At 46.6% G+C, this 15,794-nt stretch overlaps 1 protein-coding gene across 1 annotated transcript in view; it reads left to right on the plus strand.

Moving 5' to 3' along the window:
- Window positions 1-15,794, plus strand: part of LOC126490096 (notch homolog 2 N-terminal-like protein A) — a 137,398-nt gene that overhangs the window by 94,079 nt on the left and 27,525 nt on the right. Inside the window, exons 11-17 of the mRNA XM_050124779.1 lie at window positions 430-663; window positions 3,520-3,630; window positions 7,952-8,144; window positions 9,515-9,660; window positions 11,703-11,816; window positions 13,374-13,493; window positions 13,909-14,061. The gene's annotated coding sequence lies outside the window, so the exon portion shown is untranslated. The remainder of the gene's footprint in view (window positions 1-429; window positions 664-3,519; window positions 3,631-7,951; window positions 8,145-9,514; window positions 9,661-11,702; window positions 11,817-13,373; window positions 13,494-13,908; window positions 14,062-15,794) is intronic.

A 15,794-nucleotide genomic window follows, 5' to 3' on the forward strand; every position in this document is an offset into this window, starting at 1 on the left:
AGTAGCACAGCACTTTGCGGGGAGCTGTGGGACTCCATCTCTGCCCTCCAGCGTCAGAACTGGAAGACTGGATATCTGAAACCTCAGTCAGCCCCTGTGTGTTGGGAGGGAAGATGCTCAGACACAAGCGTGCAGGGAGGATGTGTGGAGCGTTTTTCCGGGAAGCCGAGGGCCAGTGAAGCTGGGAAGGCAGCAGGGGACCCAGGGCTCAGGCTGGGGGCATTTGAGCTCTGCAAACTCCATCGAGAATCCTTGAGCACAGGTCCCCAAGCTCGAATTTTAAATCAAACAAGCAGTTCCCACTGCCCAAGGCCACCTGTGGGGGTTGTTCCAGAGGTGGGATGTGCAGGGCAAATGGACAAACTGCCTTTGAGTGTCCACACAGCCTGTTTGCTAGTTTGAGATCCATCAGTAAACTTCCTTCTGCAGGCTTCACTGGTGTCTTGTGTGAGGAGAATATCGACAACTGTGACCCGGATCCTTGCCACCATGGCCAGTGCCAGGATGGGATTGATTCCTATACCTGCATCTGCAACCCTGGGTACATGGGGGCCATCTGCAGTGACCAAATTGATGAGTGTTACAGCAGCCCTTGCTTGAATGATGGACGCTGTATTGACCTTGTGAATGGCTACCAGTGCAACTGCCAACCGGGTACATCAGGTAGGACAGTCCCGCCCTTCTTCCCTCCCTCCTTTCCCCCTTATTCCCTGCCACTGTCTGGGGTCTTTGGCATCGTCAGTCTGATGTAACCTCTCTCCCAGCCCTGGGTCTGGTGGAGCCTTGGCCATTTCAGGCAAAGTTAGGGGAAGGAAACACTTTGCCTCACACCCTGGTAGATGCAGAGTAGGACGCCAAGCAGCCAGCTCTATTTCCAGGGTTCCTGGGTGGCTCCTGAACCTGGAGGGATTCTGCTAGCCAGACGAGGGCCAGCTCTCTCTTATCAGGAGTTTTGGAGTCAGTTTGTCAGGCAGCGGTTTCACAGGTTTCCCTGGATTCCATTTTACCTGTTGGGAATGATCCTGGGCCCAGCTGTAGCTGTAGACAGAGAAATACTGTGTTCAAGATCAAAGGGAAATGTATTAGTGGAAGATTAACCAGTGAGAGCCTTTTTGAGCAGGGGACCTGCCAATACACAGGGTGATTTGTTGGGGGCTCATCCTGGACTTAAGGAAGTTGGCCTACGGAGGGGGCAGAGGTAGGGGAGTGGGTAACTGCCCTGATTTCATTGTGCTCCTTCAAATCCATTTCTTCAAACTTGTCAAAGGCCCTGGTCTCCATCCAGGGCCTCACACATGCCAAGTTTGAAAACAAAGTCCTTTTTGAATTGCTCAAGCATACGAAAAACATCCCATGCCTTCACAGCTGAGAACGCGGGCCCCCTCCCCACATTTAGATAACTCCCTTGAAGGGCTGAATAGAGCTTTGTGAGACCTTCCAAAAGCAATTTGCTTCCGGGCTGGTCCCCAGACATGAGAAATTGCAGTACGAGGGCAGTGTGAGAGATTTACAAGCAGCTGAATGGACGCCTTTAGAATGGAGGGGCTGCTTTAGGTTTGTCGTCTTCCCCATTTTAACAAACATCACTGGAAACCTGGCGAGTGCTCGCTTGGCAGGAACTTACTTTCCTCCAGGGCTACATCCTCCTGCCAGACTGTATCAGGTAGACTTTCCTTTGGGGGACAGAGGCAAGAAGTTGATATTCATGGTCTGCCCCAGGCAGCGTGCAGAAGCCCAGACCCATTGCCGCAGCTGTTTGGAGGAACAGCGTAGAGCTGCCGGCGGCGATGCAGAGCTACTGGTCAGTAGTTAGTGGAGAGGAGCCGGCATGTGCCGAGGACCTGCTTGAAAAGTCCATTTAGGAGACGTTGGTAGACTGGTCATCATGGAGTAGGAATTTCTGATTCAGCTGTCATGCAGTCTCTGTTTGTAGTTTGAATTTGGGAGGGATCATCATAGCTTGCTAACCATTCCTGTGGTTTTCACTGGATGCTTAAAAGGAGATCGACTCTTCACTTTCGGGACCTTTCTCGTCTGTGCTTTTATGACGATAAACTGTTGAAGTGATTAGTTCCTCTGGGTTTCAAGTGACCCAGAATGGCTTATCATTAGGGAAGAAGAAAACAGCCAAGGAGACAGTCTAGCAGCCGTCATCGAAGCCACTTAGAGACCACAAGAATCTATGGGATCACAGACCTCAGGCGAGGACCGCACAAGCAGGGCAGCCGCAGACCTATGGTCTCAAAGGGCAGACGTATCAGTATGGATGTTTGAGGCCCAGCTTGATCAGGTGTCATTTTCAACTCAAGTGAACCACGAGCCCAGGGGCTAGAGCTGCCTTAGCATGCTGGGTCTTCGTGGGTTGAGGACTGAAGGTTAGAAGGGTCTCCTCATGTGTAGGATTATGAAAGCCTGTGAGGTTAGCCTCATCAGCACAGGAGGACTGCACGGCGTTCTGGAACTAGTGAAGAGGTGGTAACTATCAATACATATTTGATCCACGCACAGATAATACTGCTTGTGAGTGAATTGACATGGTGACATTTTGTCTAGAAGTTTTACCTGCTTATATTCTTCTATGAGTTTTTATTTTTATCCCCTTTCTACCAAAGGTACTCTGTGGTACCCACAGAGCTTTCTTAGATACACACTAACTAATGTAATGTATTACCTTGTATTAACCATTATATAACCATGACAACAATGATGCTTGGTGTATCCCTGCTATTTAGTTACTCTTGTCTACCAAACTCATGTAAATGTAGCTAAACCCTCACTCACCCAAAGAGCAGGCCAGGAGCCAAGCATCACAAGATGCACCCAGAATTTTATCTCAATGTCCACAGTAACCATCAAGCTTAAGTGATAGAGACAAGTTCTAAAATTTGATTTCAAGGCTTAAATTTTATTTTAGGTGTAAAATATTATTAGCTATTTTACTAAATATGATAGGTTTATTTTCTTCACCTAATATTTGCTAAGAAATTGCTAAGACTGATTAGCCTTGATTTATGTGTTAGGGTTTATTTGTTTAAGTTGAGGTGGAATTCTGGGAAGAAGGCTGCTGTCTCAGCTCACCCGCTCCCGGCTGATGTTTTCTCCATCTGAGGGCTGAGAGTCAACAAGTTATAAAGTGACAAATTTTAACCTCTTCATGAAAGCTATTCTTAGGTGAACCACAAACGTGTTTGTTTGGCTGTGGGTGTGTAGATATGAGTATACAGTTGAGCCCCACTGCCTGGATCCTGGCTAAGATGCTGACAGTTCTCCCTATATTGCCTTTGTACCATTACCATGGCAACCGACTAGAAGGGACAAATCATGGCTAAGTATGAGTAGTCCAGTCCTCTTGGCTGCTCAATCCTGAATTCCGTGGACTGTACTTGGCGAAGCATTGCTTTGTTCCGTTAGGACTGTCTGGATTTTCCTCAGACTTCTGACCACATAGCACCGACTGGGGACGGAAGTTCTGGCATTCCTGTGGTAATACAGAATCATTTCTCTGGGTCTCTTTTACAGGACTTAATTGTGAAATTAATTTTGATGACTGTGCCAGCAGCCCTTGTGTGCACGGAGCCTGTGTGGACGGGATCAATCGCTACAGTTGCGTCTGCTCCCCAGGATTCACAGGTAAGGCTCCTTGCGTTCTGAGGGGCCTCCATTAGCCCCGAGTTGGAAAAGGGGCCCCTAAGTGAAAGTCACTGTTTTTACCAACTGAAAAATCACCTTTTCACCTCTCTCCTGTTTCTCGGAGTCTCTGAAAGGTTGTGATCTGCTTCTGTACATCTGAGCCAGTTTTCTGTTTCCAGACTGACCTCTCCTAAACGCAAACACAGAATTTCCTTTAGCGTTTTCAGGCCACATGTTTCTTGCTCCTTGAGAACTCCTGGCCGACTGTACCTCTCCGTCACTGTGCTTGGGTTAATGCCTCCAGAGCTACCTTTGCCTCTCTCCAGGCAGTGGCCAGTGCCTTCTGTAGAGCTGCATCCAAGGTAAACATGCATGGAAACACTGGCTGCTTATCATGGTCTCTCGCTTCCTCTGGGAGCCTGTTGTTTGAGGAGACCACCCATATTTGGCTAGAGTAAGCAAGCTCGTTTGGCCCATGAAAAGAAAGTAAATTAAAGCAAAACTGTATTGTCACTATTCCTTAGGGGTGAACCTCTGGAGAACCCGCAAGTGTGCCCTCAGGTGACATGCGGTCCATCCACACATTTCTCTCTTCTTTTTCCTGTTATTAACTTTATCATTTAATTTTCTGGTTAAATTGTTGTTGGGGCCCTCACTGACACCTAAGTATGGGGAAAGCCTCATTGTGAGGGTGCACTGTGTGTTCTGATCTTCTGGACAGTACCACACACAAGGAGGCATAGGGAATATGATCCTTCAGGAGTTGCCGTATGGTCATGTACTCCCCAGGTGAGCAGCCCACTTCAGAGATTTTGCAGAGTGTAAGGGCAGCCAGAGCCAGGTGAAAGAATGCCTGCCGCTCACTAGCTGGGTGCTTCGTTTCCACGACACTTGGATAGGAACATTTGTGGCCCCAGTGGACCTCAGGTCTTCCTGGTCACTGAGAAGCCAGTGTGGTGAAAGTTCCATGACTCCCACCCACAGAGATAGCCTGGTGAACCTGGGCATCCTGAATGAAGGCTCTTCTCCAAGGTCAAGTGGGAGCTGAGAACGATACACAGGCCTGCTGGAACGCAGTGGAGTTCCAACTGTAACAGGAAGAGAACACTCAGTTTGTAGGAATGAGTTACCCTGTCTGGAGAGGGGGGGCAAGTTGCTTGACCATCTCACTCAGTCACTAGAACAGCTACTGCTCCTCTGATATTGAAGAGAGGCCAGAGAGTGGAGAGGCAGATTCGTGTTCCCAGTGCCCTGCAGCCAGGGTTTTGCCCCAGGCATCTGACCTCAGAGCCCAGGCTCATTCCCACTACAGCCAAGGAGGAGCCTATTATGGTTTCCTTTGGGATTTATGGAAGGTTTTTCACCAGACTTAGTTTTTTTAAATGTCAGTGAATCATATTCTGTCTTGTTTTTAACATTTAGCAAATCAACAGGGTCAAAGAGGGAGCACATAGGCTAAAAATATTCTAAAATAAACATAAGGTGTAGCATGAAATTACATAACTAAGAGATGGAATGTTTTGCTTACTGGGTGGTGCCCTCTTCTTGGGAACTCTTTTCTGGTCCAAGAGGTTGTTTTGTAAATCTGTTGCTGGAAATGTCCAAGATTCATGAGCAATAACTGTGAGGTATTTGGGGTTTTTTCCTTCTATTTTATTTTAATAATTTCCCCTACCGTTTTCATAAGAGCTTTAAAAGATCTGAGGGAAGCCTTTGTCTCTTGACTTTTAAAGGCTGTTCTCTGTTCTCCCAGGAGTTCTTGATACTCTTCTTAGATGGGAGAAAGTCAGGCATCATGGGATTCCATAAACTCCTATTCGTTTTCCAAAGCCCCTCACAATATTTGGATTACAGGTCTGGTGGAAGATGCCCACAATCCCAGTTGTTCTGAAAGCTGATGCAGGATAGCCACAAGTCCAAGGCCTGCCTGGACCACAGGCTGAATTCAAGGCAGCTGGGCAACTTAGTAAGACCATGTTTTAGATTGAAAAATAAAAAACATTTAAAGAAAAACCAGGACTAAAGATACAGTCCAGTGGTGGAGTGCTTGTCCAGCATGCTTGAGGCCCTGGGTTCAATCCCAAGTCAAAAAAGAAACCAAAAAGGAAAACAGTCAAGCCCAAACCCAGGAACTATCCTCCTGAAAGCAAAAACCTCCAGCCTCCCTCAAATCTACTGTCTTCCTAAATTCTCCTAAGGATCCATACAAAGAGCTGTTCTGCCCTCAGTTTGATAGGTCAGTGAGCTACGGAGAGCACCCTCCTCCCCAGGAAGGAACCCTCCTCCTCCTCCGTCAGCAGTAGTTAGGACAGAAGATGTTCTCAGTACACACTTCTCTCCAGCCTGGACCCCAGAGGCCATAGGGTAGCGCTGTCAGTCATTACACTCCGACTGACGTGTAAACAGGAAGGAACAGACAGGAAGGAACATATAGCGAATGCTCACATTGCTCATTGCTGAGCCCCACAGTGGCATAGCCAGCAGTAGCCATTTCTGATACCCAGTGGACCCTACATGCAGGTAGAGCCTTTCAGAAGTAGCTGCCGATCTACACAGTAGAGTGCACACGTAGGGACTTGTGCTAACTCACATCAAAATGACTCAAAGCTTTATTCTGGAAATTGTTTAAAGGCAACTAAGGGACTCGGGGGTGTAGTTCAGTGGTATAGTGCTCGCAAAGCCCAGGTTTTATTCCCAGCACCACACACACACACACATACACACACACACACACACACACACACAGTAGATTTAAAATTGTGGTGGCTCCTCAGAACACTTTGAAGACTGAGGCAAGACATGCGGAGGGAAATGGCAGCTGTCCCAGACTGTGGGTCTTTACCACGGGAGCCACCAATAATGGTCCAGAGTACATGGGAGGCCGGAAGCTTGCTAATGCCTTACTTTAAAGGATGTATCGCTTTCATTCAGGACTTCCTGAACTGAATAAATATAGTGTTATTCTTTTCTTAAATTAAGTATTTTAAAAAAAAGCAAAAAACGAAAAAAACCACATGCTTTCAAACCCGAATCAGCACTGTGTTCTTTGAAATTGATACTTTCCTTCACAAGGGTTGCTGGATTTCACTTACTCACAGCATAGGGGAAAGTTAACTTCATACCATTTCGAATGTTAAATCTCAACTATTGGAAATGTAACTAGACATTGTATGCTCAGTCCGTCATGTTTTATGCAGCCTAAGGCAGTGGTGATGAAGGCTACAGCAGACAGGTCTCCTAAGTTCAGTGCCCACTTGGCCTTCATGGACTGCCGGCGCCTATATTTCTAGAGGCTCTAATGTCTGACCACATAAACCATGTGAAATGCGGTTGTTAGGTCCAAGTTAGGTCCAAGCCATCACAGTGTGGCAGTGGGGCCTAGGAATCCCTTGCTCTTTTTATTTATTTTTTTGTGGCTGCCTATGGAGGACAGACAAGGACATTGGATCCCCTGGAGCTGGAGTAATAGGCACTTGAGACCCTTCTAATACAAGTGCTAGGAAAGCAGTAGGCATTCTTGACCTCCGAGCCTTTTCTCAGGCTTAAAAATCAATTTTTTTTTTTTTTTTCGAGACAGGGTTTCTCTGTAGCTTTGGAGCCTGTCATGGAACTAGATCTTATAGACCATGGTCTCGAACTCACAGAGATCCACCTGCCTCTGCCTCCCAAGTGCTGGGATCAAAGACGTGCGCCAACAGAGCCCAGCTAGAAATCATATCTTATTGAGATTTTTGTACGTTGAAGTTTGAAAAGCGTTGGTATAGACTGGGAGTCACTGATGCACTTCCTGAAGCACTGGAGGACAGTAAAAGCTTGCCTACAGGCTACTTACAGAGGAAGAAAGTGGGTTAACCATACTCTAAGAATGAAACCAAAATACCTAAGCAGTACGTTCATGTTCAGTTAGTTGTGATTCACCATAGATAGACATGTGAGCAGTTGACGGAGTGAAAACAACAGAATGCATGTCAGGCAGCATCAGAGCGTACACACAGCAGCGCCAGGAGGGGTAGCCGTCTTGTGTGATGTTGGCTGCTCTCCTTGGTGTGTGTGAAGTTCTGAATCTCTGAGGCAGAGGCAGCCCTGCTGAGAGGTCCACAGTGCCATTCTGGTGTTGTCAGTAACTTTGCTTCCTTATTACCTGCAAATGGTCCCGGTGCCTTCCTCGCATGGCCTGTCAGTGCTTTTCAGAGTCAGTTACTGGGCTTTAGCAATAGTGAGCTGCCTGGCTGAAGAGTGTCTGCATGTGTGTCTCATCATGCTAACCCTAGCCTCGAGGGTTTACATTTGAGTGACGCTGTCCCCCGCCCCCGCTCCACAGGGCAGAGATGCAACATTGACATCGATGAGTGTGCCTCCAACCCCTGTCGCAAGGGTGCAACGTGCATCAACGACGTGAACGGCTTCCGCTGCATATGCTCCGAGGGACCCCATCACCCCAGCTGCTACTTACAGGTGAATGAGTGCTTGAGCAGCCCCTGCATCCATGGAAACTGCACTGGAGGCCTCAGCGGGTGAGTAGCCCCTGTTCTAGTAGTCGAGCCCGTTAGCTTTCAAACCCAGCTGAAGGAAACAGCATAAAAGCCCGAAACTGTCAACTAGGGACTTGACCTGATGGTCTCAGGGGAAGGCTTTGGTGGTCTTCCGAAGCCTTTCAAATCACTGCTTTGCCCATTGAAGCTGGCCTGTCTTCTCAGAATGAAACCTTTCTTGGGAAGGAGGGCTGTCTCCTTTACATTGTAATCATTGAGGACCCTGTGGCAAGGTCCAGGTAGTTAGAGGATTGAGACTCGAGGAATAGTCTAAATTGACACTCCCCCTCCCCTGCACACCTTAACCCAACCTGTCCCTGTTCTGTCGTGGTACCTGCAGACTCTGAGAGAGAAGCAGCTCCGCTGACTTTAGACATAGCTGTGACAAGGCCTTCTCAGCTTTCAGGCCCTCGGAGTTGGGTGGCATGTTGATTGTTTTAGGTCCAGGGTGGCAAAGATGTCATGAAATGCCATAAACTCTTGGCATAAGACATGTTTGTCATAAAACAGCATGGGTATTGCCACTTCTCAAACCTTTAAAGCTTAAGACAGAGAGAGAGACAGACAGAAAGAAAGAATATATATTATAAGTTGTTTGTTTTTTGTTTGTTTTTTGTTGGTTTTAATGGCTTAACTCGGATTTCTGATCCAGTATATGGCAACCTTCAAATCAGCCCTCCCCAGCTCCCTCCTCCCCAGCTCCCTCCTCCCCAGCTCCCTCCTCCCCAGCTCCCTCCTCCCCAGCTCCCTTTCTCCAACTGATCTGATAACCAATTTAAGTGCCAATGATGTTCAAATTGGATATTGTATGAATTTCGGGTATCTTCAGGTTTTTGCCTCCTCTTGCTCAGTACCATGCTTTCTGAGGCAGAGCTTTCATCCGAGCAAAGCCTGGCTGGGCCAGTAAGACTGCAGACCGTCCTCAGCAGGCCTGAGTGGCTCTGCCCCTGGCCTGTTTCTGATGTCTGGTTTACATGCTCTGTGCTTTGTTCGTGTTAGCATTTCCTCCAGGGTGGCCCAGTATGTTTGACAAACACTGCTTATGTTTGCAGTTCTCTGGTCTCCCTGCTGAACATGCTAGATAAATTCATGACTCTCTGTGTGAAAAGTGATAGGAAAATGGAAGTGAGGTAGCTCCTGTAATCTTTGTACTAGGGAGGCTGAAGCAGGAGGATTACCGTGAGTTGGAGGTGAGTTCCAGGCCAGCCTGGGCAACAGAGTGAGACCTTGTGCCCAGAATATCAGACAAAACAAAAAGAATTGGCGAGACTGTCCTTCACCCATCTCTAATGTGTCTCTTACGACTCAGTGGCACCTCTGTACCCCAGAGTAAAACTCTTATCTTCTTGCAGCTATAAGTGCGTCTGTGATGCAGGTTGGGTTGGCATCAACTGCGAAGTGGACAAAAACGAGTGTCTCTCTAACCCGTGCCAGAACGGAGGAACCTGCAACAACCTGGTGAACGGTTACAGGTGTACGTGCAAGAAGGGCTTCAAAGGTGAGAGGAAGGCTCAGCTCTTTATACCCGTTTTCTGTCTTCACCTTGTTGCGTGCCTCTCGGGTTTCCCATCTTTGTTTGCATTTCCTTTTGCTGCTGTCGTTTACTTACCAGTGACCACACTGAGCAATTAGAATTTCTGAGACCAGAGAAGTAAACTTTTGGGACAATGAACTTAAAATGAACAGTTTGGACTCCACTTAAGGGCCAGCAAGATGGCTGTGGGGATAAAGGTGCATGCTGCCTGACAACCTAAGTTGGCATGTCCAATTAAAAGCTGCTTGGCCATAGCTTGATTCCATTATAAGTCAAATAGCTTCTTGGAAGTGGAATAAAAATACTGTACTTACTGTCATTGGGTTCTGTGGTATGTTCAGAACCTTCTCAGCAAGTTCTTACACGTGAGCTACTCCGGACACTTAGCTTCCTGTGGTCTTCTGGAAAAATACATAGCAGAGGAATATATCTCAAAAATATTTTACTATCAGTTTTCTTTGCGTTGGACTATTGACATTGCAGTGTGTTTTACAACTACTCAATTTGATTACAAGGTTGTGGAGTGTACCAAAATCAGGAGCTTTTTGAACACCAACCTGAAATAAAAGTTGATGAAGCTTTATTTCTTATACAATATCACTCTAACATGTTGGATTAAATCACCCTCAGGTTATGTGTAAAAGGTGTATTGGAAATATGTAATGACATCATTACCTATCTGTAAGAAAGCAGGCTGAGCAAGTCAGTAAGCAGCGCTCCTAAAACCCCAGACATTTCTGATGTTGTCTCAGTTAGGGTTACTATTGCTTTGATGAAGCAGCATGACCAAAAAGCAAGATAGGGAGGAAAGGGTTTATTTGGCTTACACTTCCATACCACTGTTCATCTCTGAAGGAATTCAGGACAGGAATTCAAACAGGGTTGGATCCTGAAGGAGGGAGCTAATTCATAGGCCATGGGAGGTGCTGCCTACTTTCTTGCTTCCCCTGACTTGCTCAGCCTGCTTTCTTATAGAACCCAGGACCACCAGCACAGGGATGACATCACCCACAATGGGCTGGGCCCTTCCCCATCCAATCCCTAATTAAGAAAATGCCCTATAGGTTTTCATACAACCCAATCTTTTGGAAGCATTTTCTTAATTGAGGTTCCTGTCTCTCAGATAACTTTAGCTTGTATTAGATTGACATGAAACTATCCAGCACAGATACCAAGTATTTCAGAAAAAGCATACTCAGGTATTTATGAGCGTCTACTTCAGACATTAATGTTCTGGCATATTGTGTTGCATTTGCCAAGAAACTTGTAGATTCAAAAGCATTTTCATTTTTTTTAAATCTCATTGGAACTTACTTATCAGTGATCAAGTGGAAAAAGAGAATATAGAATCGAAACTTGTTCAGTGAACTGTAGACACCATTGAGCACAGGCCTCTGTCTCCCTACTCCCCTTTTCTCACGGTCCTCTGGCTTCTTCATTTTTGAGGGTCTGTGTGGGCCATGTTGAAGGTGTGAAGGCAGGCAATATCTGGGGACTCCCATATTCCCACTTATCGTTACATTATTTTTTCCCATCTTTTAGTGGGAATACATTTTCTGCCTTGAGTTAGGAGAAAACTATTTCTAAGGCTCCAGGACATAACTGATAGTAGAGATTATACAGGTCAAGATTGAACGCATTTCAGAGGATTATTATTATGAGTGGGTATCCCTCTTTTCTGACCAGAAACTTCGTGTTGAACGGCCCATGTTTAGATAAACCAGCAAGCTTTTTAGCCATAATGTGTTCTTGGTCCATTCTGTGGGATTCACTGTTTGGAGGAGCATTAGGCCTCCAGGCATTCCCTTCACAGTTCTGACCACTGGCTGACTGCATAGCAGAGACTCAGAACTGAAATGAACAAGTGGCTGCTCTGGTGACCCAAGGAAACACGTGTTCTTCCTGTGACACCTGATCTTCACCAGCCACTAAGAGAACCGGTGGTACTTGGGGTAATAAGAGGCTGACAGTTTCAGTGTGTACACGTTTCCCCTTCTCCCCAACAGGCTACAACTGTCAGGTGAATATTAATGAATGTGCCTCAAACCCGTGTCTGAACCAAGGAACCTGCTTTGACGACATTAGTGGCTACACTTGCCACTGTGCTTTGCCTTACACAGGTGAGTACTGCAGGCCAGCAGGCCAGAGTGGGTGTCTGTCCTGTACGGGGCAGCGCTAGCACTGCGTCTCAGTGGCTCAGGTCAGAGATGCCACTCTGAGGACTCAGTGCTTGGTGGCTCTTGGTCTCACAGGCTTTGCAGAAACATGGCGATAGTGAAACAGCTTATTTTATGTATGCCTTTTTGTGTTTGTGGGTTTTTATCTATTTGTTTTTGTGGTGCTGGGAATCGATCCCCAGGCCTTGTGTCTGCTAAGCAAGGTCTCTGTTATTTAGTGTTTGGTTCTTTTAAGTTATGTATGGCTAGAACCTGACACCAGTGCTATCCCTCCTTTTGACATTGTGACATGATGTTGTGAAGAAAATTCATGGTAATGTGCATTTCTTTCTGAATACAAAATTTTAGGATGACTGTTAAAGCTGATTTTGTTGTAAATTGACTTCAGAAACAACTGTGGGCCTGTGAGATGACTCAGCGGGTAAAGACACCACCCACCAATCCTGAGTTTTGAAAGACTGAGTCTATAATTCATCTTCTAAAAACTAATGAGATTTAAAAACGTAACTTGATCCCCTTTTAATGAAACCATTTTTATTTCTTTTAATTTTCCTCTAAGTTTGTATTCAATATACTAAGACAGGAAGCATTCATTTTGGTGGGCAGGTGTCAGCATCCCATTGATGCTATTAGAGGTTGCCTGGCCATCAGCTGATGCCCTGTGAAATCACCTCTCTGAGTGTGAGCTGAGTCCTCTGGAGATGAAGACCCAATCTGACTAGATGGATGCTGGTGTCCAAATCTATACAGCCAGCCCCAGTGCTAACAGTGAAGGTAGCAGCCCAGCAAAGGCTCAGGATCACTCTGTTCTAATCAGGACTTGCGGTGAATTTCTGCACGGAATTCCTCCGTGAGTCATCCTGCCCCAATTTTCTTATTATTTATAAAGAAGGTTCAGAGAGAGAAATGATCTGCCCAAGGTCACCAAGTTAGCTGCATTGGGCCAAGATTGGAATCTTGGCCAGGTATCTCTCAGATTCTGGAGTCTCTTAGGTGCTGCAGTAGACTGGGATCCTGATCAGATCTGGGCCGACAGTCTCAGGACACCCTCTTTCCTGGGCCAACAGTCCCAGAACACCCTCTTTCCTGGGCCGACAGTCTCAGGACACCCTCTTTCCTGGGCTGACTGTCTCAGGACACCCTCTTTCCTGGGCTGACTGTCTCAGGACACCCTCTTTCCTGGGCTGACTGTCTCAGGACACCTTCTTTCCTGGGCCGACAGTCCCAGAACACCCTCTTTCCTGGGCTGACAGTCCCAGGACACCCTCTTTCCTAGGCCGGCAATCTCAGGACACCCTCTTTCCTGGGCTGACTGTCTCAGGACACCCTCTTTCCTGGGCTGACAGTCTCAGGACACCCTCTTTCCTAGGATGGCAGTCTCAGGACACCCTCTTTCCTGGGCTGACTGTCTCAGGACACCCTCTTTCCTGGGCTGACAGTCTCAGGACACCCTCTTTCCTGGGCTGACTTTTCATCACAGACTTCTCATTTGTTTTCCAGGCAAGAATTGTCAAACAGTGTTGGCTCCCTGCTCTCCAAATCCTTGTGAGAATGCTGGTGTTTGTAAAGAGGCGCCCAATTTTGAGAGCTTTACCTGTTTGTGTGCTCCTGGATGGCAAGGTACGGAAGCCAGATGCATTCTGTCTGCACTTTGAACAAGGCGATTGGATTCTCAGATGACATACGGGGTGACATGGGAGGCCCTAGGCTGTGAAGCCTGTAATCTTGGCGCAGGAGCTGCTAGCTGGAAGCTCTCCTAACACCTTCCCCGTTTTCATCTCTGCAGTCTTCAGCTAGTGGAGACACTCCAGCCCCAGAGTTTGAAGTTATGAATGGCAGTTGGCAGGAATTTATCAGGGATATAGACTCCTGTTGGGGACCTCCTGCCTATGCCAGGTGTCTGTTGGGAAGTTGCATCTGGCCCACCCTAAGCTCATACTGCACTGAAACTCTCACCTACCTAAGCTTAGCCCCTGCCACACTGCTGTGGGGATCATGTCCCAAAGATTGACTGTTCATCACCCTTGGTTTCTAGGTCAGCGATGTACTGTGGACATCGATGAGTGTGTCTCCAAGCCATGCATGAACCATGGCCTCTGCCATAATACTCAGGGCAGCTACATGTGCGAGTGTCCGCTGGGCTTCAGCGGGATGGACTGTGAGGAGGACATCGACGATTGCCTGGCCAGTGAGTACACCTGTCCCTGAGCCCCCAGGGAGAGAGCACTCACAGGGAGAGGAGAAGGCATGCACCTCACACTGACCTCAGTGGACCAGACCTTAGCATTTAAAAATCGACTCAGGAGACAGAGGTGGGCAGATCTCTGTGATCTCGAAGCCAGTCTGGTCTATATAGCGAATTTCAGGACAGCTGGGACTGATATATGGAGAAACCTCGGAAAACCCTTTCCAAAAAAAAAAAAAAAAAAATTTTTTCTATAACACTTTAAACACTGACAAAGTAGGGCCATGCTGTGGTAGCTTTGGGAGAACACAGAATTTTGAAGGGCCATAAACATTTTTTTTTTTTTTAAAAAATCTACAAGTATTTTGATTGTACAGTTCATCTAATTTTGGCAAAATAACCCAAACCATCAGCCACGGTGAGCATACTTGTTCCACCAAAAGTCTTTAACTTCACCTTTCACTCCACTTCCTTGTCCCATACAACTGCAGGCCTGCTTCTTAGCAATCACTGTAGATAAACTAATGCCGTTAACCACTTCATGTGGATGCAGCTATATAAACATGTTCCGGTCAGGCCAGGGGCCGAGGCTCTTGTCAGTCAGAACACACTTCAGGCTAGTTCAGGTTTTCACTGCGGGTTCCTTCTGTTGGCCTGATGAGTGGTCTCCACGGTTGCTATGCAGAGTGTGCTCAGGCCTCAGTGCTGAGCATCAGAGGTTCCCAGACCCCAGAAGTTTTTGGTTTTGACCCAAGTAGAAGCATGAAATTTGTTCATGTTTCTATGTATATCTTACATGCACAGCCTGCAGACAGCTCCATGTAAGCGCTGTGTGAATTCTTTCAGTGCACCTGCAGGTTGACTGTGGTTTATTTTATTTGTACTTGTGGCGTGATGTTGACCCTCAGAGAGTTTCAGATTTTGGAGAACTTTGTATTTAAACTTTTTTTGGATTATTTTTACCTGTGCTATTTATTGTTTACTTGTTTGATTTTTCCAGTTTTTAGGTATTATAGGTAAAGGTGTTAACGACAACAGTGTAGACATGTGGTTTCATTCTCTGAAATAAACCCCTGGGTGTAGAATGAACCAACCATGCGGTACCTGTGTGCCTACCGATACATCATGACAGTATTTTCTAAGGGGCTTGTACCACCTCATTCCCACTAGAACTATGCAGAAGTGCTGGTTAAACACCATGTCCGGGAACACTTGAGGCAGTCAGTGGTTCCGGCTTTAGCTCCTGTACCGTGTGTGCACTGGCATCTCGTTGGTCTGGCCCTCCTGATGATGGTGCCAAGTACCTTTGCCCATGTTCTTTGTCTGTGAGCAAATCTTTGGTGGAATTTCCACTTAAGTCTTTTACCTGTTTCCAAAATGCTTGTTGGGCTGTTTATCTTATTATTTAGTTTATCATAGTCTAGATTTATTTATTTATTTATTTTTGTTTTGGTTTTTCGAGACAGGGTTTCTCTGCAGCTTTGGAACCTATCTGGGAGCTAGCTCTTGTAGACCAGGCTGGCCTCAAACTCACAAAGATCCACCTGCCTGCCTCTGTGCTGGGATTAAAGGCGTGCGCTACCACCGCCCAGCTATAGTCTAGATTTAAATCCACTGTTGGGTGTTTGCTTTACAACTATTTCCTCCAAACACGTTGGGTTTTTTGTTTTAAAGGGATAGATTTTAATATTGATGACACAGTGTTTGATCATTTTTTTGTAGTGTATGGTCCACAT

This window comes from Alexandromys fortis, unplaced genomic scaffold (assembly GCF_014885135.2).
Source record: "Alexandromys fortis isolate MF-2015 unplaced genomic scaffold, M_Fortis_MF-2015_v1.1 scaffold_235, whole genome shotgun sequence".
NCBI classification, from domain to species: Eukaryota; Metazoa; Chordata; class Mammalia; order Rodentia; family Cricetidae; genus Alexandromys; species Alexandromys fortis.